This window comes from Phocoena sinus, chromosome 7 (genome assembly GCF_008692025.1).
Source record: "Phocoena sinus isolate mPhoSin1 chromosome 7, mPhoSin1.pri, whole genome shotgun sequence".
Lineage (NCBI taxonomy): Eukaryota > Metazoa > Chordata > Mammalia > Artiodactyla > Phocoenidae > Phocoena > Phocoena sinus.
The window spans coordinates 59,999,155-60,025,164 of record NC_045769.1 but is presented as its reverse complement, the minus strand read 5'-3'; positions in this window follow the sequence as shown (position 1 = coordinate 60,025,164).

The window sequence follows — 26,010 nt, the reverse complement described above, 5'->3', positions numbered from 1 at the left end:
GTGTTGTGGTTTAGACCCCTGACTTCACCAACCAGCCTTCAGAAGCCCAGCAGCTCACATGTCAGCAAACACAACACAGTATATGGACTCAGTCTCAGGTATTGCAATGGCATAATCTTTAAAATGGGTGACTGTAAAAAATATTCTGTTTGGCTGCATCTTGGGTTTAGACTCTGAGATTAAAATCTTTAATCATAATTACATTTTACAATATAAGAAGTAAAACACCAAGGAGCCAAGCCGAGGTCAGGAAGGCAGTGGACCTATCACTACACCTCTGAAATCAAGCAAGCGCACCAGGTGAGAAACACCAAGGCAGGCAGACATTTTCCTTACATACAGTGGAAGCAGGTCTCCGGCACAGTACTGGTTAAACTAGTCAAGAGAAGGTTTGGGATTTTTTTTTTTTTTTAGAAACAATTAGGTACTTGTCTTCAACACATACACTCACACACACAATCGAAAGTATTAGTACAGAGTAATGGAATGTTCATATCCTTTAAAGAGAAATCTAAAGTAAAATAAGCATACTCATCTTTACCGCCCCCCACCCCCAAGGCATAGGCAACCTTCTGGGAGACGGGATCTGGATTCAAGCAGGTAGCAGAGTCAGCGGTGCCTGGAAAGGGGAGCCAGCTAGGGGAGACTGAACCCGGAAGCCCCTCCTATCCACTGGCTCCACAGCCTGAGGGTCCCTCTTGGACTGTCTAAGGAGCCCAAGGAAGCGGGCGTGCTGTGATCCTTTGCAGGCCCCTGTGGCTGTGGGAGAGTGTACAGCACTATTTAAGCATCCTGGTATTCTCTAGTTTCGAAATGAGTTGATAATGGGGAGTGGGGAGGTGGGGGAAGGGAAGCAGGAATGAGGGAGGGAACAGAGACAAAGAAAGAAGACGTACACAGGCCAGCCACTCTTACTTATCTAAGGAGTGCAATATGTACTTTTCCCTAATTTTGGTTTTTATCACACTCGCATTACTAGATCCATTATTCATATAGATGCCAACTCTGAACACAATCAAAGTTGCTTTCTGGCAGTGGCTAATTTGAAAGAGTAATCATGCTAGTGGGATTTCTAAAATGTGCATCAGTACTTATAAAGCACTAAAACACTAGACTGTTTAAAAATATTTATCTTACTAGTTCTAGATTTTTTATTGACATGACAAAAATCTCTCTGTGATTGGACAGTAGAATAGCTATAAAAACATGATTCTATTTGTAAGTGTAATATATGTATATAATATGTAGTATATATAATATACAGAATATACTATAAGTATATACATTATAATTACATAATATAAATATATTACATAGCTTTGTTAAGCATAATAGATGCATGTTATCTATATGTTTATACACATATATATTACACTTATAATTATCTTCTTATTCAATTATATCCTCGTGCAAACCAGCATTCCTGAGTCATTATTTCTCCAGTGTAATTTTCATGTATATTTCCTTGCTCTCTCTCTCTCTCTCTCTCTCTCTCTCTCTCTCTCTCTCTAAGGAAGGCAGCTTGCCAATAGCTGACAGGCCTGGTGCTTTGCAAGTGCTGGGAGATGCTATTAATCCTAAAGGATTTCATTCTAGATGATACAAGGGATTTATTGTCATGGAGTTTAGTAATAGCAGTTAGTGGTAGTGGTAGCAGTAGTAGGAGTACCAGCAGTAGCATTTTAGAATGAGGCATCTGCTTATTATAAACTCTTTGGTTTACTTGCCTTTCAAAACTCAGATTTATGATTGCAGAGTCTAAAGTAGGTGACATTGTGAATGATGCATTATTGTTGATTTTGAGGCAGATCCTGAAAGCCATTTTCATCAAGTTGTACGGAGAGTGCAAAATGAGCCAGCATGTTCAAACCCAGTTAGCCAGTCAAATGTAAGCATACTCCAGAAAATAAATTTTAAGCCTCTCAGATACCGCATGTGGAATCTAAAAACAAACAAACAAAAAAAGGTTCTGAAGAACCTAGGCGCAGGACAGGAATAAAGACATAAAGAAGACATAAAGACGCAGATGTAGAGAATGGACTTGAGGACATGGGGAGGGGGAAGGGTAAGCTGGGATGAAGTGAGAGAGTGGCATGGACATATATACACTACCAAATGTAAAACAGACAGCTAGTGGGAAGCAGCCGCATAGCACAGGGAGATCAGCTCGGTGCTTTGTGACCACCTAGAGGGGTGGGTTATGGAGGGTGGGAGGGAGACGCAAGAGGGAGGAGCTATGGGGATATATGTATATGTATAGCTGATTCACTTTGCTATACAGTAGAAACTAACGCAACATCGTAAAGCAATTATACTCCAATAAAGATGTTAAAAAACAAACAAACAAAACCTCTCAGATAAAAACTAAGCTAACACTGAGTTATGCAATTATTATTATGTCTAGTATATTTATAAGTAGCAGCACAAATTGTACGTTAAGAAAGTAATAACAAACGTGACTGAGGGGAACAGGTAATAAAATAGGAAATTCAGAGGTTGCAAACCCAAATGCTTGCAAGGACAGGCAGGTAATAGCAATAAGTACAGGCTGGTAAAAGACAATGTGAACGGTAGGGTTGTGAAAACCAGATGGCGTGTTCCTTGTCTGATAACATTCTACAACATAAAAACAAACACTGTGAGTCCCCAAAAGTCTGCAGATGAAATTCATGTCTGAGATTTGCCTCAAAGTAATCCAGGGCAAAGTGGGAAGAGGTAGAGGCGAGGGAGGATTATAGATGAAACAAGATTAGATTTAAGTTGATAGTTCTTGAGGCTGGTGATGGGCACCTAGACTTCATTTTACTATTCTCCTTATTCCTGTGTAGATTCAAATGTTTCCACAAATAAAAAGTAAAAACCATTTTCAAATACTCAAAAATGAGGTCCAGGGCTTCCCTGGTGGCGCAGTGGTTGAGAGTCCGCCTGCCGATGCAGGGGACACGGGTTCATGCCCCGGTCTGGGAAGATCCCACATGCCGTGGAGAGGTAGGCCCGTAAGCCATGGCCGCTGAGCCTGTGTGTCCGGAGCCTGTGCTCCGCAACGGGAGAGGCCACAACAGTGAGAGGCCCGCGTACCGCAAAACAAAAACAAAAACAACAACAACAAAAAATGAGGTCCATAAGGTTGCTAATTTCCCGTCTCAGTTATAATTGAAAAAACACAAAATAATGACTTTAGCATCTAGTACCTGATCACAAGAATGAAGACAAATAGTAAATTCACTGTTGCCATTAATAAGAGTGCCCCAAAGCCAGTAGGATCATGTGAGGTAGGTATGGGTGGTTTTGTTTTTATGTCTTTAGTATTTATTCATAACTATATAACAAATTCAAAGCATGGGAGAACTGAGCCCTAAAATGTAATGTTCAGATACTCCCAGGTGCATGCACGCACACACACAGACACACACACACACACACGCACTCACATCTCACTTACTCAGCAACATCAAGCAGATGCTGAGATGCTCTGTTCAATGAATTACTCCTTAGCAGGTGAATAGCTTTATACTGTCCTCTTAGCATGACAGTTGAATTCCCAGAAGTCGGGATTAGGACTTTTTCATCTCCAGACTCCTGGAACGCAGTAGCTACGTAACAAATATTTGTTGAATTAATTAACAAAACAGCCTTCGTGCATTGGGAACATCACCTTGACAACCCACAGCAAGTCTGTGTGTTGAAAATGAGTAAGATGAAATTATTGGGATAATTTAGAAAAACTTTAGCAAAATGTGAAATGTAGTGAACAATGGGAGAACAACTGCACTTCCCCAGTTTAAAAATAAAATAAAATGTGATTCTAAATATATTCAGTAAATCACTTTTTCTGGAATTGACTTAAAAGCTGCCCTAATGCATTCCATCCCCCATTTCCCAAGGCTATCACACTCTCTGGGACTGGAATCACAACAGACGATTTTCCAGTCAAGTGCCAGAGACTTACATAACAGGCAAGTTTGACCACAGAAGTACAGCTATGGGAGCTCTTCCCTCCAAGAGGCTCCTTGAGCTCGTGAGTGTCCTGGAGCCCTGAGGGACCTGTCCTCAAAGGATGACCCAACAATGTGGGGTGGATGCATTTTGGTCATGGGCACAGTATTGCTCCACTCTCAGGGTTAATTGGAGGTAGGCAGGTGAGGTGCCTAAGTACAGGTGGAGGAAAGTGCACACAACACGAAGATAGCATGGTTAGCCAGAGAAGCCTGTGATCCAGCACAACTCCTGAGCCCCCGAACCGGGCTCCTTACATTTAGCTGGGTGGATGCAAGAGAGAGATGCCAGTTAAATACAATGAAACCCAACTCAGGAGGTAATTCAAAATATTGTCACCATCACAAGCAGGTCACTTATTCATATGCTGATACATTATGCCCCTTTCTCCACCCTTAGAAAATAATAAAGCCAGTCCCTTTCACAGAAAACACACATGTCACAGAGTCATTTCCCTCTGTGACTGTTACTAGAAATGCTCTCCTTTCCACTTCTTGGATCAGCCTGATTTGATGACAGCACAAATGACAGAATAATTCAGTTGTGACAGGAGTACCACAAGGGGACACACTTGTCAATGGGCCCATCTGTCTGCTGTCATTCTCCATACCCTCAAATGCTTAAGAGATTGTCCTGCTACCGAAAATGTTATAAGCAGACAGAGTTACACCCATGCATCCCCATTCCAAATGGGGTGAAGGAAGGTCGTGAATAATAGATGGTCCATCCATAGAAAAAACAGTCACCAGCTGAGCAAGAGATGAATCTAGAACTTCCAACTCTTTCGGTAATTGTAGCCTCTTATCTTTCTTATGCTCTAGAATTCCACTAAGACAATAAGAAACTATAATGTCTTGTACTTATTTCTTGAATGTTTAGTGAGTGCCTACTGTATAGATAGCAATGGGCTGGAGATTAGAGGGAACGCAAAGCAATAAAATTCATATCTTCTGCCCTCAATAAATTTAACAGCTAGTTAAGAAAAGCTGCACACAGGGCTTCCCTGGTGGCACAGTGGTTGAGAGTCCGCCTGCCGATGCAGGGGACACGGGTTCATGCCCCGGTCCGGGAAGATCCCACGTGCCGCGGAGCGGCTGGGCCCGTGAGCCATGGCCGCTGAGCCTGCGCGTCCAGAGCCTGTGCTCCGCAATGGGAGAGGCCACAACAGTGATAAGCCCGCGTACTGCAAAAAAAAAAAAAAAAGCTGCACACCAATAAAAAGTTAAGTTATAAAATGATACAAGTCCTAACTGATCACATAGTCCCATGAGTTCCATTTTATAATTTAGAATCAAATGAGTAGAACAGATCCCAGATATTGCAAGTTGACTACTATTGACACCCCAAATACTACCTCTGGGAAATGCAGCGGAGAAGTGGCATCTCCCAGTTTGGCCCCCCATGGTTCTGTTTCTTATGTGTGAGTCTGGTCTCCTCATCCAGGCTGTGAGGTCTCTGGGGGCAGCCTCTTATCTCCTGCACATTACATAGACTTCTTAATGCCCAGCACATTGTTAGGTGACCAGTAGAACCAGGTAGAGACTCTCCTCACGGATCCCACTGTGTTCTCTTATTTACCTCCTGGTATTCCCTCCCATAGAGCTTAACACACTCCACTGTGGCCATTTAGATTGGTCCCTGTTAAAATGTAAGTTCTCTGGGTAGGAGTTGGGTCTTTCTTTCTTATCACTGTGTTCCCAGTGGCCACTTGGGCACAGTGACTGAAAGAATGTACAGCTGTTACAACTTTGCTCAGACAATCAGCAATGTAACTAGGGAATCTGAGAATTTGTAAAATAGTACCAAGATACAGTTATACAAAAAATTAAAGGGAATGGATAGAAAAGGATAAAAAGATAGGAGAAAATTCTAACCTACATCACAATTTTATAGGTCATATTATTGCCCATACATATTTTTCTCCTGACTACCCAAGGCTGTCCCTGTTTTAATTGCCATCTGAAAAGCCATGGGCCAAAAAGACCATCTTCCATGTTGTGATCAACCTGCAGCAACAATAGATGCAGGACTTAGGCTGATCTCTGAGTGACTTCAATCACTAATCTATGAGCAGCTTCTGCACACACCCTCTGAGCTGGCCCTGTGTTTGGGCTCTGCTCAAATACATTGATGCACCCCCCCATGGAAACACTCAGATGCCACCCAATCTGATATGGAGCCACAGGCATACTGGTAAAACCACGAATGTCTCAATCCTTGCGGCTCACCCAGGAGACAAAATACAAAAGAGCAGAAGGTGGGAGATGCCCACATAGTTCCATGGATGTGCAAAGATCTATACCATTACATATGCTGGGCCGCCAGCCTGATGAAGACCACTGACCAGCCTACACATTCTTTGTTTTGTCATCACTGGCTGTTTTGTGGTCTCAACATAGCCAAAGGTGTTGAAAAGGGACTAAGACAGGCCTGGGTCACATGGGGAGAAGTAAATTTAGAACTTGGCTTAGCAGTGAGCAAGTGAAGAAGATAAAGGTCCACATATGGCTTCTGCCTTTGCTCCTTTTTGTCGTGTCACACTGAGTCTACAGACATACATGCACACACACATGCACACAGCATGCCAAGGCAGACCTCATTGTGCCAGGTCTGGATTCCAAACAGCTGGAGCAGAAAGCAGCAGTTGGCAGGAGCAGACAATAACGAGAGACACAGTATTGAGTCCAGATTGACACTCAGAGTTCTTGGCATGACCACATTGCAACCCTTTTTCAGGAGAACTGGCAAACTTCCAGGCCTCCCCAGCCCTTCTCCAAATGGCAAATCCTAGACCGTCTAGGATAAAGAAAAACTTAATAGGTAAAGCCATTTGCCTCTGACTGTTTTCCAGCTATATCAAATTATACTTGTTAGACTAGGTTTCAAAATGAAATGTGTTTGCATGTTAATAAGAACAATGGCATGAAAGTAACAAGGCCCATTTCCTCATATGTTGTAACTTGAAGAGACCTTAGACATAATTACTCTAATGTTCTCGTGTTATCATTGAGGAAAATGAGTCCCAGAGAAGTTATATGACTTGATGGAGGTCACACTGAGAGTTAGTGGCAGAGTTCCTGCCCTGACTTCCAGGTAGCTTGCTTTATTTTCTGCCATCCTGCCCTTGTGATTCATTTCACATCCATCGTTAGCTCCCTGCAAGATCATAATATCAAATTATGATTTTGCCACGTCTTATTCATAGCTAAAGCAACATCCTGTGCTTTCACAAATATAGTTGCATGCTCTGACCCGGCTGCAGGATAAAGAAAGATGGTCTGGGGTGGTGGTGGGAAACTTAGTGATGACTTGAGTGGTCAGGAGGCAAGAGAGCAATGACTTCCTCAGTAATTTTCTTTTGCCGAAAATCAAACACTAAGTCTCTGTTGATGGTGGTTGAGTTGATGACGTTGTAGTTTAGGATGACTGGGTTTAAATTCTGGGTTTACCACTTAATAGTGGTGTGATCTTGGGCAGGTTCTTTACTCTTTCTAGACCTCAGTTTCTGTATCCGTAAAACAGGAATGAAAACAGCACCTCCTTCACTGAGTTCTTATAAGGATTAAATGAAACGAGGCACTAAAGATGCTTAGCACATGCCAGTTGCTCTTATATACCTAATGAGTTTAATCTTTCATTTTTCTTTGATTCTGGTTTTTAACGTACTCATACAACCCAACCGTTCACTCATATATCAACTCTGGACATTATCAAATTTGCTTTCTGGAGGTAGCTGATATGAGCTATCAGTCTTACCGGTGGAGTTTCTAAATGTGTATCAACACTTATAAGGGCATCTAAAATACTAGGCTCTTTAAAAAATAATCTGTTACTATTTCAATTAAGGTTAGCTATTCTCCTCAACATCACCATCATCTTCTTCTTCCTCAATACCATCATCTACCAAGTGACCAGAACAATCTAGAGGAAATCCACCTTGATGATAAGGTTTGGCATTTTTACAGAGCAGGAAGACATAAACCTGCATCGTTTCTGGTAGTAGACATGGCAAGGACACTGAAGATCAGAGCAGTGAGCATTTCATCTTCTAAGTTAGCAAAGTGGAAGCATTTCCAGATATTAGAATTGTCTCAACTTCTACTCTCCCAGGAGATTCCACTTGTTGCTTCTAAAAGTAGGCCTTCTCTCTCTGAAAAGTTCCTGGAGCAGACATTATCCCCTTTTTTCTTCACCTCAAAGCTTCTCACTTGTATTTTCACATGGAAAGTACACAGTTGTAGGCTGACTCTTTTCAGATCATAATTCTACCAACCACCCTGGTTCTTGAAATGGCAGATTCATGGCCAACAGACCCAAGCCTGCCTCGCTCTCAATCTCTCTCTCTCTGTCTCTCTCTATCTCTGTGTCTCTGTCTCTCTCTCTTTCTCACTCTGATTTTTATCAAAATAGCTTTTGCTTCTACAAAAAAAAAAAAATAGCCAAAATTCCAGTCTTTAAATATAGTAACAATGTTTTTAAAATGTGAAAAGAAATAAATCTGGGTAAAGCAATTAAAAATGACCTTTTAATTATTAAAAAAATGATAAGAGAAAAAACTATTTAAAAAATTTTAGAAACCTCAAGTAATAATTTTCTTTTCAAATTTTCCTTTTATTCTTATTTAAATGGTATTAGTCACAGAAAACTTAGATTTAAAGTATCTTAGCATAATCTTAGTGATAGAAATATTTACACCAAACACCTTGCCTATATCATTATTTCGTAAATTCCATTCTTTAAAATAATAGACAAACTGCTTATTCCAATTCAAGGTACTATACTTTTCAATGTTACCCCTTCAATCTGTTATCTCCAGAACACAAATTGTTTCCTTTTTTGTTGTATGAGTTTTACTGATTCAGCTTCAACCTGATCTCAGGACATAAGCCAATTTTCCTAAATTTATCTTGTGTTTGTTAGCAATTTGGATTTGTCTCTGACAGAGGCTAAACAGGGCTTAGAATATTAATTTAAACTCATGCTAAAAATGTAATAAAAACCTTGGGTTTTGAACGTAAAGGCTGCAGCATTTCCATAACAATATGCAAAAGGCTCTGCTTTTAATAAATGTACCAGGGTGAAGTTAATCCAGAAAATAAAGTTGTTTCTCTCTCTCTCTCTAATGTCTTGATACATGAACTAGTGATACTTACTTCAAGCACAATTCCCAGCCTACTTAAAACTGTGATACCAAGGCTAACAGCTGTCAGCTAGTAAAGGCATTTGCCAGATGTTGGAGCCCAGAGGCGTCCAACAGCAGTGATCATTACAGCCTTCAATCACCCCATTTAGAATTTACAATAAACTGAGCAGAAAGCTATTATTTCCACCTTTAGTATAAAGTTTTCCTCAGGCTGCAAGTGGAGTTCGGCAATGGACGGATGCACCATCTGCTCCAAGTTCACATTGCTCTTTGCATGGAACTTGTACCCATAGAAATAAGTCCCAGATAAAGTCCAGAAATACTGAGATGTTATTCACTCTTCTTTGAGGGAATATCAAGATCCCTAAGGGTTCTTGATCATGGCTAGAAAAAGGACTTACGTTGTAATTAAATGAAACAATAACAAATCATAATATAAGGCATAAAATGAACAAACATTATGAATTAATCATACTCAGACAATTACAACCCATATGGCTTGTTAAACTCAATCTGCTACCGGTAGTGACATCAAATGCATACTGCATATTTGATGCTGCAGCTCTTTCTCCCCCCAGGATATAATTACTTAATTTTGTGAATGAGCAAATGAGATATACAGGCAACGTGTTCACCATTTGGTATCCTCTCTAGTCTCCCTTAATGGTTCGAAGGATGCCTTCCATACACAGCTCAGAAGCCTTCTGCATTCCTTTCCTTAGAGACACTGGTTCCTTTGTAGACAAATGCCCATCTTCCTCCCACTCCATTCTAACTTTTCCCTCTTCTCTACTTCAAGGTACTTATAGCAAGAAGTTAGGAGAGCCGACTTTCTGCGCACCTTAACAGGGAGGGGAGAATGTCTCCTTTGTAATTTGACACCACGGTCAAATTGACACTAGTTCTCTGGAGAAAGCCTCGCTTTTTCTATAATAAAATCAGGGATGTGACTTAGAAGACCTGATGACTTCCCCGCGTACCAAGGTCACTGCTGGGAACAGCAATAATATCTACCCGTGCAGAAATGTTGTGAGAACGAAATGAGACATGCTCCGTGAAGGGCCTAAGCCCAGGCTAGTCAGTGTTCACTAAAGGGGTAGTGAGCTTCCATCCTAGAAACACCACGGGGAGTTTGATTGTTCAGAGAAATTATAAAAACAAAAAACAACTAAGGAGCTGCTGAGAATGTTCTTACTTTGGAAGGACACAGGTTATCAACTCCCTGGGCAGTGAAAATGACACTAGAAAAATTAAGGGCTGGGCTTCCCAGGTGAAGAAGTGGTTGAGAGTCAGCCTGCCGATGCAGGGGACACGGGTTCGTGCCCCGGTCCGGGAAGATCCCACATGCCGTGGAGAGGCTGGGTCCGTGAGCCATGGCCGCTGAGCCTGCGTGTCCGGAGCCTGTGCTCCGCAACAGGAGAGGCCACAGCAGTGAGAGGCCCGTGTACCGAAAAAAAAAAAAAAATTAGGGGCTGAACCAGTCTCAGGCCCGGCCTAGAGGTTTGGTGTATCACAGAATCACCATGTTATCCACCAGCAGGTAAAGCCGAGGGAATTCCACTGGCGTGTGGGCTCAGAAACTGGGGACAAAGCCCTGACCAGCTGCACCTACCCCAGCAACTCTTGCAGACCAGCTGCAGAGGCAACAGATGCATGAGGGCAGCTGAAGGTGACCATCAGTGGAAGAGTCAGCGGGGGGCTCTCAGCCTCCTACCTCAGAGGCCAAACTTGTCCACACATCCCCACTTGCCCTGATCTGAGCAGCTGGTTCTAGCATCTTTGCCCAACTACAGGTGCAAGATCTGCTGTCCGACTGAGAGAGGTAGAACGAACCATGAGCCACCCTGACTCCAAAGGGGTCCGCAGAATCAGTCTCTATGAATAAGCCTTAATTAAGCAATTTTCACACTATCACAGAAAGTAGACATGTGAAGCCTGTTTCACCATTTATCCTCTTATAATCAGGTACTCTGAGTATGCTATAATACGTCGGACAGAAAAACAATCCCCAGATTAGCTCTTTGCACAAACTTCAAGTACAGAAACTATCTTGCTGTATTCTAATTAGTTGTCTACAGCTGTCAGGGAGCCCCGAGGCTTTTTGAGTTAAATCAAGCCCAGATTCTGCACTGTTGATGATGGAGGGAGGACCCCTCTTGGAAGGGAGCCACAGCCCATAGACTTAATTCCTGTGTGTTCTGAGGTTCACATGCCCCCAGAGGTCCTTTGCAATTCTTGCTTTACCTCCAGCCCACCCTTTCAAGAATGCTCTGAGGCACAGCTGAGACCACTTAAATGAGAACATTTAACCATAATTTTGTTATGTACTTGGGGAGAACAAAAAGGAAAGCAAGAGAGATTGGGTATCTTAGAGCCTGGGTATGAATCTTGGCTGCCCCTTTGTATACCTTGAGCAGGTGACAGCCCCTTCGATCCTCATGTATGATACGTAGGCAATAGTATACCTACCTCATTTTGTTGTGAGGATTAAATGAAAAAAAAAAAAAGGAAAAGGCTTAGCGTACATTCTGGCACATGGTAGGACTTTTAAAAAAGTTAGCTGTACTCTGTGGGGTTTTTTGTTTAGTTTCTGCCTTATAAAGTACAGCTTTTTCCTCTTATTCGCCCTGATCCAAGCTGCCATCACTTCTTTTTTTTTTTTTTTTTTTTTGCGGTACGCGGGCCTCTCACCATTGTGGCCTCTGGACGCGCAGGCTCAGTGGCCATGGCTCACGGGCCCAGCCGCTCCGCTGCACGTGGGATCTTCCCCGACCGGGGCACGAACGCGTGTCCCCTGCATCGGCAGGCGGACTGTCAACCACTGCACCGCACGGGAAGCCCTGCCATCACTTCTTGCCTGGATTATCACAGTGGCCCGTAACTATTCTCTGTCTTCTCGCTTTGCCCACCACCTGTAGTCTATGCTCAACACAGCAGCTATAGTGATTGTATTCATTTCCTAACGCTGCTGTAACTAATTACCACAAACTTAGGGGCTTAAAACAATACAAATGTATTATCCTACAGTCCTGGAGTTTGGATGCCCCAAATGGAGCCCATTGGTTTATTCTTTTAATTTAATTTTTATTTTATATTGGGGTTCAGTTGATTTACAATGTTGTATTAGTTTTAGGTGTATATCAAAGTGGTTGTTACACATTATTACAACCTATACAATATATAGTTACATTATAGTATAGTATATAGTATACATTATTACGACCTATACAATATATAGTTATTACAGAGTACTGAGTAGAGTTCCCTGTGCTATACAGTCAGAAGGTCCTTGTTGATTATCTATTTTATATATAGGAATGTGTATATGTTAATCCCAACCTCCTAATTTATCCCTTGCCCTGACTTTTCCCCTTTGGTAGCCATAAAGTTTTTTGTTTTTTTAAACTTTTCTCATTTTTTTCTTTTCTTTTTTCTTTTTCTTTTTGGCCACACTGCATGACATGCAGAATCTTAGTCCACAGACCAGGGATCAAACCTGTGTCCCCGGCAGTGGAACTGCAGAGTCGTAATTAGTTACCCTAATTTCCCAGGGAATTCCCGGTAACCATAAGTTTGTTTTCGAAGTCTGTGAGTCTGTTTCTGTTTTGTAAATAAGTTCATTTGTATCATCTTTTTAGATTCCACATATAAGTGATATCATATGATATTTGTCTTTCTCTGTCTGACTTACTTCACTAAGTATGATAATCTCTAGGTCCATCCATGTTGCTGCAAATGGCATTATTTCATTCTTTTTTATGGCTAATATTCCATTGTATATATGTACCACATCTTCTTTATCCATTCCTCTGTCGATAGACATTTAGGTTGCTCCCATGTCTTCGTTAATGTAAAAAGTGCTGCAATGAACATTAGGGTGCATGTATCTTTTCGAATTATGGTTTTCTCCAGATATATGCCCAGGAGTGGGATTGCTGGATCATATGGTAGTTCTATGGTGGGGTGGGGTCTGCCAGCCTTGCAGACCTAAATATAAGACCAGACACTATAAAACTCTTAGAGGAAAACATAGGCAGAACACTCTTTGACATAAATTGCAGGCAATATCTTTTTGGATCCACCTCCTTGAGTAATGAAAATAAAAATAAATGGACCTAATTAAACATAAAAGCTTTTGCACAGCAAAGGAAACTATAAACAAAACAAAAAGACAACCCACAAAATGGGAGGAAATATTTGCAAATGAAGAGACTGACAAGGGATTACTCCAAAATATACAAACAGTTCATGCAGTTCAATATCAAAAAAACAAACAACCCAATCAAAAAATGGGCAGAAGATCTAAATAGACATTCTCCAAAGAAAACATACAGATGGCCAAAAAACACATGAAAAGATGGTCGACATCACTAATAATTAGAGAAATGCAAACCAAAACTACAATGAGGGGCTTCCCTGGTGGCGCAGTGGTTGAGAGTCTGCCTGCTGATGCGGGGGACATGGGTTTGTGCCCTGGTCCAAGAGGATCCTGCATGCCGCGGAGCGGCTGGGCCCGTGAGCCATGGCCGTTGAGCCTGCGTGTCCGGAGCCTGTGCTCCGCAACAGGAGAGGCCACAGCGGTGAGAGGCCCGCGTACCGCCAAAAAAAAAAAAAAAAAACTATAATGAGGTATCACCTCACACCAGTCAGAATGGCCATCATCAAAAAGTCTACAAATAACAAATGCTGGAGAGGGTGTGGAGAAAAGGGAACTCTCCTACAATGTTGGTGGGAATGTAAATTGACAACCACTATGGAGAACAGTATGGAGGTTCCTTAAAAAACTAAAAACAGAACTCTCATTGGTTTAAAATCAAGGTGTCAACAGAGCTGTGTTCCTTCTGGAGTCTCTCAGGAAGAGCGCACTTTTTTGCCTTTCCCAGCATCTAGAGCCCACCCCAGCCTCATCCCACCCCCTGCACTCCTTGGCTTATGGCCTCCTTCCTCCATTCTCAAAGCCAGCAATAGTGGGCTGAGTCCTTACACTGCCATCCCTCTGGCTTTTCCTTGCCTGTCTCCTTCTTCTACTTATAAGGACCCTTGTGATTATACTGGGCCCATCCAGATAATTCAGGATAATCTCCCCATCTCAAGGCTACTTGGTTAGCAACCTTAATCCTATCTGCAACCTTAATTCCTCTTTACCATGTAATATATTCACAGGTTCTGCAGACTACATCATGGACATCTTTGGGGGCCATTATTCTGCCTTGCAAAATGATTGTGTTAAAACATAAGTCTGATCATGCCACTCTCTGCCCAAAGCTCTCCACTCAGAATATAAACCACAGTTCTACATGGCCCACCAGACAATGTGCTCCACCCATTTCCTCTCTGGCCTGCTCTCCTACTGCTCTCTCCCTCTCTCCCTCTGCTCTAGCCACACTGGCTTCTTGACCTTCACAGGTTAAATGGACATCCCATGCAAGCAGCACTTGGGGTTTCGGTACTTGAAAAAAGCACATCGCACGCGAAAAAGGATATCCAAAGTGCAAACAAGCATATGAAAATGCACTCAACTTCATGAAGTCATTCGGGAAATGCGAATTAAAACCATAATACAGTGCCATTATATGCACCCCAGAACGGTGAAATTTGAAAAAGATGGAAAATACCAAGTGTTGACAAGGATGTGGAGCAATGGGAACCTCAGACACGGTAGGAGTCTTACTTGGTATGACTACTTTGGAAAAACTGTTTAGCAGCTTCCACTAAAGCTGAACATATTCCGTGGCCTAGGAATTTCACACTATATTTAATTGCTTATTAATCTGCATTTCCCACAGACCGTGAAGGCAAGCGTTATGTCTGATGCACAATGATTCCTTGAACAGTGCCCAGCGCACAGTAGGCACTCAATGAATCCTTGCTAAATGACTGAGTGAAGGCATCTCCGAGCACCTTTCATGACCCATGACCCTTGGAAGTTCATCCACCTACCTCATGCAGTTACATTGCTTCCGTTCCAGCCTCTGCGGTTCTGGATTCGGTGTTTGTGAATAACTGATCCGATTTCCTTACCACATGCCTTCCTCTCCAGCTACTAAGCCAACAAAAACGCTGGTCACTCGGGAGTTGACCTAGAGCTTGGATGGCTCCCAAACATAGCCCAGGCCTCACCAAAGAGCTGAGTGGGAGACTGAGTGAAGTTCACAGTGAAAGCCACAGTGGAGTGCCACCTGTGCTTCATACACTCTGACCCCTTCCTCAGACCCCTGAACCTCCTCTATCCCAGAGAATTCTAGAAGTCTCCAGATGGTGTCTCCCTGTGACATGTGGTGCCGCCATTTTCTAAGCCCTGTTCTGCTCAGCTCCTGTCAGTGCCAGGGCTCTGCTGTCACTGAGCCCCTTCTTGCCAGGTGCCACCGCTGCCCACCGGGGCACTGCTGTCATCAGCGGCACCCTGCAGGTTCCCAGGCACCACACAAGCACCATATTCTCTGTGGTTTTCAAGTCACTAAAGTCTCTCCTCGCTCCAGCAAGAGTGGTGTGTTGCTCCCCCCCCGCTTGTGCTATACTTTGTCCCTTGGTCCCCAAAAGAAAATTACTCTTGTGACATCTGCCTCTAGCATCCATCTCCTTAAGGTTCAGGTACACGTTATTCTGTGTACCATCTTCCCAATCTCCTCCCCCTGGCCCTACTTCTTCACACAACCGCTACAAAAACCCTAGTCACATGAGCTAATATTTATTCTGTGCCAGAATAAATAAATTTATTCAGAACTCTTCTAAAGGCCTTACACATTTTTAATCACTTAATCATCAGCACAGCCCTATGAGATAGGTACTATTATAATCTCCATTCAACAGATGAGGACATGAAGGCATGGAAAGATTTAGAAACTTGTCTGCAGCCATGCATTCAGGAAGTGCCAGCATCAGAATTAAAGCCCAAGCAAACCTGTGTATATCAACTCTTGGCCTGTTCACCCTCCCCAGTCAATAACAGCAATGGAAAAAGAAGGAAAGTCAACGTTGATCTAGTGTTCACTAAGGATTAGGCTGTACTCTAAGCACTGTATATGTGTTGTCTTATTTGAATCTGTCAGTAACTAACAACTGTTAGGACCTTTTCTGTAGAGATGAAGAATCTGATCTGTAGAGAAAAGCTGAGTAAAATTGCCAAGGGCCACACAGTCCCTTAAGTGCTAGAGTCAGATTTCAGTCACAGGTACCGTGACTCTGGAACCCACCACTGTAACCTCTGTGCCACGTGGCTTTTTGCCTCTGGAGGGCCACAGCAGTGGCAGAGGGTGCAGGGGAGGTGATGGTGGAGCTCCAGGAATGACTGAATAGTTCTGATTCCCATTCGTGGACGTGGCTTCAGCTCCAGTTGGAGCCACGCTACGCCAGGATATGTACTGTATTAACACAACAAAATGTTATTTTCTCCATGTTGCCATGACAATTACAACCTTCAAGTGCTCTTAAAAGTCTCTAAAGATCACCAAGCCATATTTCTTTTCTGCCTTTAAAAAAGTAAGAATGGGGCTTCCCTGGTGGCGCAGTGGTTGAGAGTCCGCCTGCCGATGCAGGGGACACGGGTCCGTGCCCCTGTCCGGGAAGATCCCACGTGCCGCGGAGCAGCTGGGCCCGTGAGCCATGGCCGCTGAGCCTGCGCATCCGGAGCCTGTGCTCCACAACGGGAGAGGCCACAACAGTGAGAGGTCCGCGTACCGCAAAAAAAAAAAAAAAAAAAAAGATGAATACCAGAGTTAAGAGTGTAGTTCGACTATCAAATTTGCAAAAAATAAAAGAGGCAGAAGGCTAGCTACCCTTTGCCTCCCCATCGGCCTTGTGCCCTGATTCCACAGGACCATAGCTTCTGCCATGATTAGTCCAAGGGAAACGGAATACCTTTCCAGACTGAACACATGCATCTTATTTACAATTCTCAAGGAAGAGAATGATTTCCTGTTCACTTCCCTGCACTCAGGAGGAGGCCACAACATGCTCTTCCTGTCGCTTGGATAGCTGGTCACGTAATCATTTGAGCCGTCATGTTCAATGCAAATAGTAATCCTTGCAACTAGATATGTTTTGATGTTTGCTACAATCCTACTGATAAGATACTGGCAGAGCTCTTTAATAAACTTGTTAAGAGGCAGGGTTTCACGAGGGGTCACACCTGTCATCTGCTAAGAAGGCAATTGTCAACAAAATGCATAGAGACAGATAAACTTCCTGGCAAATATCTTGAATGCAAAAAGCCTTTGCCACAGGAAAATTTCCCATGAAATCTTGACTGTTGGAATTACAAAAACTGTCACAGTTTTTGTCATTTCTACTATACTTCCATATAATAGAAAACAGTGAACATTTATAAGAGGAAATGCCAAACTCTGGATGCTCTATAGATGCCAGTAGAAGTATAAATAACTAGATAAGACTATTTTGTTGTTATATCACATTCACACTATACTTAATGGCTGAAGAAATGTTCTAATCTACACTCTCTTTCAAAGTAAAATATTTGAAATAGCGGACTGGGATATGGCCCATTGCTTAGAGAACATTCTTTAAACTGTGAACCATTTGGGGCCCAGAAAATTTCTAAGAATCTTCATTTCCACACCCCTACTCTTCCCCCTTAGCTTCTGTGTCTCTCTTTTCTATACAGGTATTGTGTACACTATGAACAGCATAAATTGATTTTTTAAACTTTGTAATTGAAAAATGAAGAGGAAAAATATCAAATAATTATGAGCTTAAGGGTGAAAAAGAAGAATTTTACCTCCATAACCTTTCAGAATGGATAGTTCATTCTAGGTACCTACATTCAGACACCTACAAACAGCCCTCTCCTCTATTGCTACGTAGAGATGTAGTCTTCGTGCAAAGTCCATTCTTGACATACAGGATTTTGGCCCAGGGATTGAGTATTTCACCATTCTCCTAATGATATCACAGGTACTACTGATTAAGCAAATTCAGTGGCCAATGCTTAAAAACAATGGACTATTACTCTGAAAACTTTCAATTAAAGGAAAAACTTAAGCCTTTATCTGTCTTTGTTATATGAACTATGTTTCAGAGTAACCAATTAGTGCTAGTTGATGAGGGAAATCTTTTTTAAAGAAGAATTCCAGTTAATACACAGTAAAGGAAAGATAAAACTATAAAATCATCATTTTGTAACTCTTAACGTAATAATTGATTCAGTCAACAAACAGCAATGGATCCTAATAATGAAGGACCAATGAAGAAGCAGATATTTGTGGCTGATTACTTCTACTTATAAGAGGAAAACCACAACATTATAATGGAAGGGTCTGCTGACACCAGCTAAACCCACTGATCAATCTTGGCATTTTGAAATACACAGATATGTGTTCTCCTGACATGATGCAATACGAGGTAAAACCCAAAGCCCTTCACCCAAATATATTAAAGCTTTTATAAATAAAAGAAAACAAAAGACAGGAACAAACCCAATGGCATAATGAGGAAGACAGCAGACAAATTCCAGAATGTTGTACAATTCTACAGGACAACCAAGCTGTTTAAGGCAATGGCCATGAATTAGATGGCAGTGGTTTTCTCTCAATTTTTGATTTAAAGAGACTTAAAAGATATGCAGCCTAATACAGCATGTGGACTTTTTGGATCCCTATTTGAACAAAACAACTCCTAAAAAAAATTGAGAAGACAATAGGGGAAACTTGAATATGGATAGGATATTGAATGATACAAAGGAATTATTGCTGGAGAGCCAGAAAGGCCTAATGTTTATATAAGAAAATGTCTTATTTGTATGGAGATGTATACCGAAGTATTTGAGAGTGAAGTCACAATGTTTGGAATTTAGACTATATCAGCAGAAAAGAAGACTGGTAAATCAAACATAGCAAAATGTGAACAACTGCTAAGTGATGGATATGTGAGGATTCATTATCTCATCATTCTCCTTATATATCTTTGAACTTTTTATAACGAAAAGTTTTCAAATTCCACCTTCATTTCTGGAGGTTGACGGAATAAATACTGCTAGAATAAAATCTTTGGTATAAAATGAGAAAGCTAATTCTTAGGCCCAACTTTACTGCTGACCCCAAAATTCCACTTGCAAAGAATCTTTTCCGCCTTTGAAGTTTGTTAATGATATTGATATGAACACTACTAAAATGGACTCATAAAATTTATAGATATCCCTGAAATATGTTGGTCTATTTTTTTGCGGTACGCGGGCCTCTCACTGCTGTGGCCTCTCCCGTTGTGGAGCACAGGCTCCGGACGCGCAGGCTCAGCGGCCATGGCTCACGGGCCCAGCCGCTCCGCGGCACGTGGGATCCTCCCGGACCGGGGCACGAACCCGTGTCCCTGCATCGGCACGCGGACTCTGCAACCACTGCGCTGCCAGGGAAGCCCTGTATGATTTTTTGATTCAGAGTTTTTAAAAAGAATAATGTCCCCTCTAGTTGACCATCTGATCGTCAGTAAAATGAAAAATGCACTCTTAATGGGCCATTAGAAAAAATTTTACTTATATTCAATTCTCACTAAAAAAAAAAAAATCAAGCGTTAAGTTTCTCTGAAAGTTTAATGCTTCCCACATATCAGGGATTCAGGATTAATAGTTATAAGTTTGTCCACTGTAGCTTTCAACGCTGTAGTTTCTCCTAAAAATTTTAAGCTAGGGACAAGAATGATTTGCCAGCTAGTTGATCAGTGTTTTCTGTTTTTGAAAAGAGGTGAATGAAGGGAGTTATAAAAACTTTATTTTATGGGGCTTCCCTGGTGGCGCAGTGGTTGAGAGTCCACCTGCTGATGCAGGGGACACGGGTTCGTGCCCCGGTCCGGGAAGATCCCACATGCTGCGGAGCGGCTGGGCCCGTGAGCCATGGCCGCTGAGCCTGCGCGTCCAGAGCCTGTGCTCCACAACAGGACAGGCCACAACAGTGAGAGGCCCGCGTACCGTGAAAAAAAAAAAAAAAAAAAACCCAAAAACTTTATTTTATGAAACATGCTTTTATAATTAAATGCATGATAACTGATTTCATCATCTGCTCAAGTATTAATTACATATTCCAAGCTAAATCTAATTGCAATAATCCTTACAGCCCTCCTTGGACCTAGGCAATGTTGAGCTAAGTCTTGGTCTTGATTTTAGGAAACAGCGTGATTGACAATTACCTTCCTTTGCCTTAGCTTGTCTCTGAAATACCAGTAAAAATGTCTACCCTGACATACAGTCCAGAGACACAGTGGGGAGAGGGGATGATAGCTCATATCCTTTGTACTGTTGGGAAGAAATTCCCTTTATGAAGTGAAAGAAAAATAGGACTGAAAATCAATATGAAGAATTAGGCATTCCACAAAGTAATTTTTAATCAATTCATGCAATTTATGGTAATAAATTAACATAATAAAACAAATATAATTAGCCTGCTTTGCTACAGAGCTGCCACGAGTTGCTACTAGTTCTGGCTGTACAGATTTATCGTCATCCACAAAAAGGTAGTTCTTGACGTAAAGCAGAACAGAGCTGGAATCTTATGACCATCTGAACAGATTTCTTTCCAGTTTCGGGCTGTGGGTGAGTGAAAAAGGTCATGAAGAACCTAGGGGTAAGACAGGAATAAAGACAACAGACCTACTAGAGCATGGACTTGAGGATATGCGGAGGGGGAAGGGTAAGCTGTGACAAAGTGAGAGAGTGGCATGGACATATATACACTACCAAACGTAAAATAGATAGATAGTGGGAAGCAGCCGCATAGCACAGGGAGATCAGCTCGGTGCTTTGTGACCACCTAGAGGGGTGGGATAGGGAGGGTGGGAGGGAGGGAGACGCAAGAGGGAAGAGATATGGGAACATATGTATATGTATAACTGATTCACTTTGTTATAAAGCAGAAACTAACACACCATTGTAAAGCAATTATACTCCAATAAGATGTTAAAAAAGAAAAAAAAAGGCAAATTTCTATTTGATCAAGATTCTTCTGGCACAAGTAATAGAGACCCCGCTCAAACAAGCTAAGGCACAATGGTGGGGGAGAGGGATTATCATAAGAAACAAGTGAGATGGACCCCGGGGCAGAAAATGGAGTGGGGCCCCATAACAGACCCGGACCAGGAAATCAGAACGCTGTCCAGTGTCAAGGTCCACCTTCCATCTAGAATGCAAGCTTCCAGGGAGGTAGATTGTTGTCCTGACAGCGTAGTATCCCCAGTGTCTAAACAGTACCTAACCAGAGTAGGAACTCACATCATTGTTGGGTCAACAAATGGATTTGCACTCCCTCTCCCCTCTCCCCCGCTCCCTCTTTCCTCTCCCCGTCCCCCCTCCTCTCTCCCCTCTCCCCTTCTCTCAGCCTAAATGGCCTCTCATCCCTGCCTCTCCTTGCACTCCTGTCCACAATTAATTCTCTTTTCTCCATAGATTGCCTTTTGATGCTTCTTTATACACAGAGCCAAGCATGGCCACACTCACAGTTCCTGAATTTACATATCTTTATTTAAAGCAATTGCAGAAACAGAGTAGCTCTCTCAGGATCAATTCCAAATTCCCAGGGGAAAAAAAAAATCTGAGTGATCCAGCTTAGGTCAGGTGTCTATTCCTGTTGAAATTGACTATGCCAGGGGGAGCGGTCATGGTCAACATAATATAAACATGTCTTCTGGGTCCATCCTCATGGGTGGATGAGGGCAGTCCTTAGAAAGAGAGGTCATGGCCAGGACAATGAATCTTACATCAAATTAGCAGATGTTAGAGATCGCGAGATGTTTAGCCTTGTCCGGTCAATGCTACAACTTCATCAACACGTATGCTACAGCTGTCATTGGGTCCCCCATTCCCACAGGGCACACTTCCAGCTCTGCCCTTATAAGGCAGGGACTTCAGCTAATCTGTTCATGCTGATCCCCAGTGCTTAGAATAGTGTTTGGTAAATAGTAGGCAATTGATAGACATTTGTTCAATGAATGTTGGATAGTGTCTTAGTCAGTTGGGGCTGCTATAACTATTTACTCCAGGCTGAGAGGCTTAAACAACAAACATTTATTTCTCACAGTCCGGAGACTTGGAAGTTTCAAGATCAAGTGTGTCTGGTGAGTACTCGCTTTCCCCCAGTTGGCAGGTGGGCCATCTTCTCCTTGTATCTTCACATGTTGAAGAGCAGAGAGCAAGAAGCAAGCTCTCTTTTATCTCTTCTTGTAAGGTCATTAACCTCATTCATGAGGGCTCTACTCTCATGACCTAATTACCACCCAAAGACCCCACCTTCTAATACCATCACGTGGGGTTAAGTTAGGATTTCAACATGAGTTTGCAGGCGACACAAACATTCAGTCCATAAGAGATAGTATAACTAGCAGATGCAACCTACCTCAACTTACTGCCCTGTGTATGCTCATATGCATACACAGACACTGACACACACCTACAACCCATTGACAACCACAGTCCATCCTTCCTGCCAATCTCAGAGGGGTTGACCTGGCAGAGTTGATCCTGTACCTGCTCAAGGCCATCCATAACTTGTCCTCATAACCCTAGACCCCCTGCTCTCCTAGGTCTCGGCCCATTGCTTATTCCCTCTCTGCCTTTCTCCCTTGCTCTCCGCTTCTCCCTAACTTCCCCTCAGCCTATAAAACACATTCACATCTCTCCCACCCTAAATCCACCCTGGTTGGGAGGAGTCCCAGAGCTGCTTGCCCTGTAAGAGTCACCACATTTCGCTTTTTCCTTTACACATTTATGCACTGTTCAACTGGACGTGGATAATTTTTGTAATTTAAACTGCCCCTACCCACCGCCCCCCCCCCCCCCCCGCAAATGTACAGGACAGAAAGATTTACCACATGGGTCCTGTTCTTCAAGGAGCCTCTCCTGACTCGTGCTGGCCAGCTAAGCATCCCACAGGCCCTGGTTGTACGTCTAGAGCTGCACTGGCCACATGATAGAAAATCATCTGCATACATGTCTATCTCCCTCCAAACTGTCAGCTCTTAGTGGACAGGAACCATGACTTTTCAAATCTTTGATTCTTTAGGTCTTAGAACACATCTGATGGGTAGTAGAATTCCACTAAGGAGTTTGTTGAAATCAGTTTCAACAATTTCTGTCAAAGAAAGGAGAGGTACCTTTATATATTATTGGCCAGTCTTGATACTACATTACGTAGCGAAATAGAAACTGCACAAATAAGTGAAAACTTACAGTAAATAAGTTGTCTGAGTGAAAAACTCCATGTGTCCGGCCCTGATTTATAAAGTAATTGGCCAGTCACTTATCCCTGCAAGGAATTGCTGGTATTTATTATAGTTGCAATTTTAAGGCAGTAACTTCAAGCAAAAGAATCATCAAGGACTCTTCCTTTTCAGGCCTTTACACAGAATATGGGATGAATAAAGCTGAAATTCTGTAATCCTATAGAACAGAGTTTGACCACAGGCAATTCTCTTTCCTCAAAGATTGTATTTTGAAGATAGACTTCTTTTTTTTTTTTTTTTTGCAGTACGCAGGCCTCTCACCGCCGCGGTCTCTCCCACCGCGGAGCACAGGCTCCAGACGTGCAGGCCCAGCGGCCATGGCCCACGGGCCCAGCCACTCCGCGGCACGCGGGATCCTCCCAGACCGGGCACGAACCCGCGCCCCCCGCATCGGCAGGCGGACTCCCAACCACTGCGCCACCAGGGAAGCCCGAAGATAGACTTCTGACATGAATCATTTTTCTTTTATCTCTGACTTGTTTTGTAGAGTGCCCTGAATGATGGTGTTAATGGCCCTCCATAGAAACACCTCCAGAGAAGAAGGGTGGCATTCATCCACACACCACCATGGTCTGTGCAGTCATTCCCCATTCATGGATGTGGAATGAAGGACAGAGAGAATGAGCAGGAACCCCTGCTAAGACCCAGGGTTCATGATAGTGAAACTGAATTCTCCCTCCACATGAAAACACCACAGAATCGTGATGATTTTTTTATATCAAATCTACCCAATCTATGACTTGAAATCAAAACATTCTTGGGAAGAAATCTGCAAGTCTATCCCTGGAGTTAGGGCAGAGCAGATGCTACTGCGTGTACTTTAAAACTGTAGCGGGGGCTTCCCTGCCATTGCAGGGAACGCGGGATCGTGCCCGGGTCCAGGAGGATCCCACATGCCGCGGAGCGGCTGGGCCCGTGAGCCATGGCCGCTGAGCCTGCGCGTCCGGAGCCTGTGCTCCACAACGGGAGAGGCCACGACAGTGAGAGGCCCGCGTACCGCAAAAAAACAACAACAACAACAACAAACAACTTTAGCAGAAGAATTAAAGAAATGCAGGCAGAATCCCAAATGGAACTCTCCTTTCTAGCCTGTATGTAAATTTAAGGATGGGGTGAAATAGAGTATTATATTCATTTGGGAATCTGAGAATATCTGCTCCAGGTGGGTGCCCATGTTCTACGAGTTTAGGAGTTAAAGAAAGAATGAAATGGTATCATTTAGAGCAGGTTCAAGCCAATGAAACATTTGCAGGTCTAATGATTCTTCACTACTCAGAGGGCGTAAGTCATATCAGGACTGTTCTTTTCCATGACACACGTCCCTTCAACCAATTTATTATCCATTTAGACTTCCAAAGGACTTACAGGAGCTCTGTACAATTGGAATGCTTTTTCCTGTTCTAATCAGTACTCGGCCCCCATAACTTCCTTCCTTCATGGAAGCCACAGCCTTGGGCTTTAGAGGTGAGCCAGCTGAATTGGCAAGAGCCCATCCTTCCACTGCGGGCGCGTACCACAGCCATTTGCATTTTTCTAATTTTGGATTCCTGCTTCAATAGACACATAGGACATTCTTGAAGGTATCTTGGCAACCCATCCCCATATTCATGCATGAAGGTGCCTAGTCCCAGGTTGACTAATCCACTCAACTAGATTACACATGTTGGGTGACCATGGGATTTGCTGCAGCTACTGGAGTTTTTCAACATCTCAAGTTACATGAAGCATATGTTAGAATAAATCGACTGCCTTCTGCTGCTAGGTTTTGGGCTCTGCTTCCAGAGAACTTCTGAGGGGGAAATGGAATAGGCACTCAGTATGCAAGATCCTTTTCTCTTAACTGGACTTGAAACAGAGAAAACAAGGAAGTTGAACCTGACCCTGGTCCTCTGTGGTCTGGCATGCCAGAATATGAAAGGGAAAGGAAGCAAAGAGGAAAGAGTAGCACTAATAGAAAATTCTCTGTGGGACTGGAATGTGATTACAAGGGTTTCTACTTTAAAAAGTACTCTCCCATGTGTTCTTTGATTCTTTTACTAAGGAGGGAAGCGAGCCATTACAACAGAAGCTCAAACCTGCAATGCAAACATCTGTATAATAAGGTGACTCTAAGTTGTCTTTCTCATTAAGGGTGAGTCAGGCAGCATCCTGGGCTCCTTCTGCCTTACACCTGTGCGCCCACTGATTCACATCGAGCTGAGGGGCTTGGCGAGTTCAGGGCAAATACAGCGACATCTGATGGTGTGAAATGCTGAGGACCTGGCCCAGGGGTAGAGGGTGGAGGAGCACATGCAAGGAAAACAAGAGGGTCCCTGGAAAATTATTCAGCATAAGCGAAGAAGGTGTCTGCATGATAAGTGAGACTCAGCCAGTGGCCTGAGGCTGGCGAAGTCTAAGCAGGCCCTGAGCACTCAGTAGAGGGTCTCGTGGCCCCAGGTCTTATTCAGGCTCTAGGCAGCTTGTATTTGGCCTGGAGAGAAAGTGGCTCTAAATCAATTCAGTTTTCAGTTCCAGGCTCTGCGAATTCTTGGGCTACAGAGTTGTAACATTTTGGGGTTCAGTCGGCCTGAATTCGAACTTCCAGGAGGGTGCAACACAGATGGAGCATTCTCCCCTCGTCATAGTCTTTAAGTAGCAGGACTGACAGTGACCAT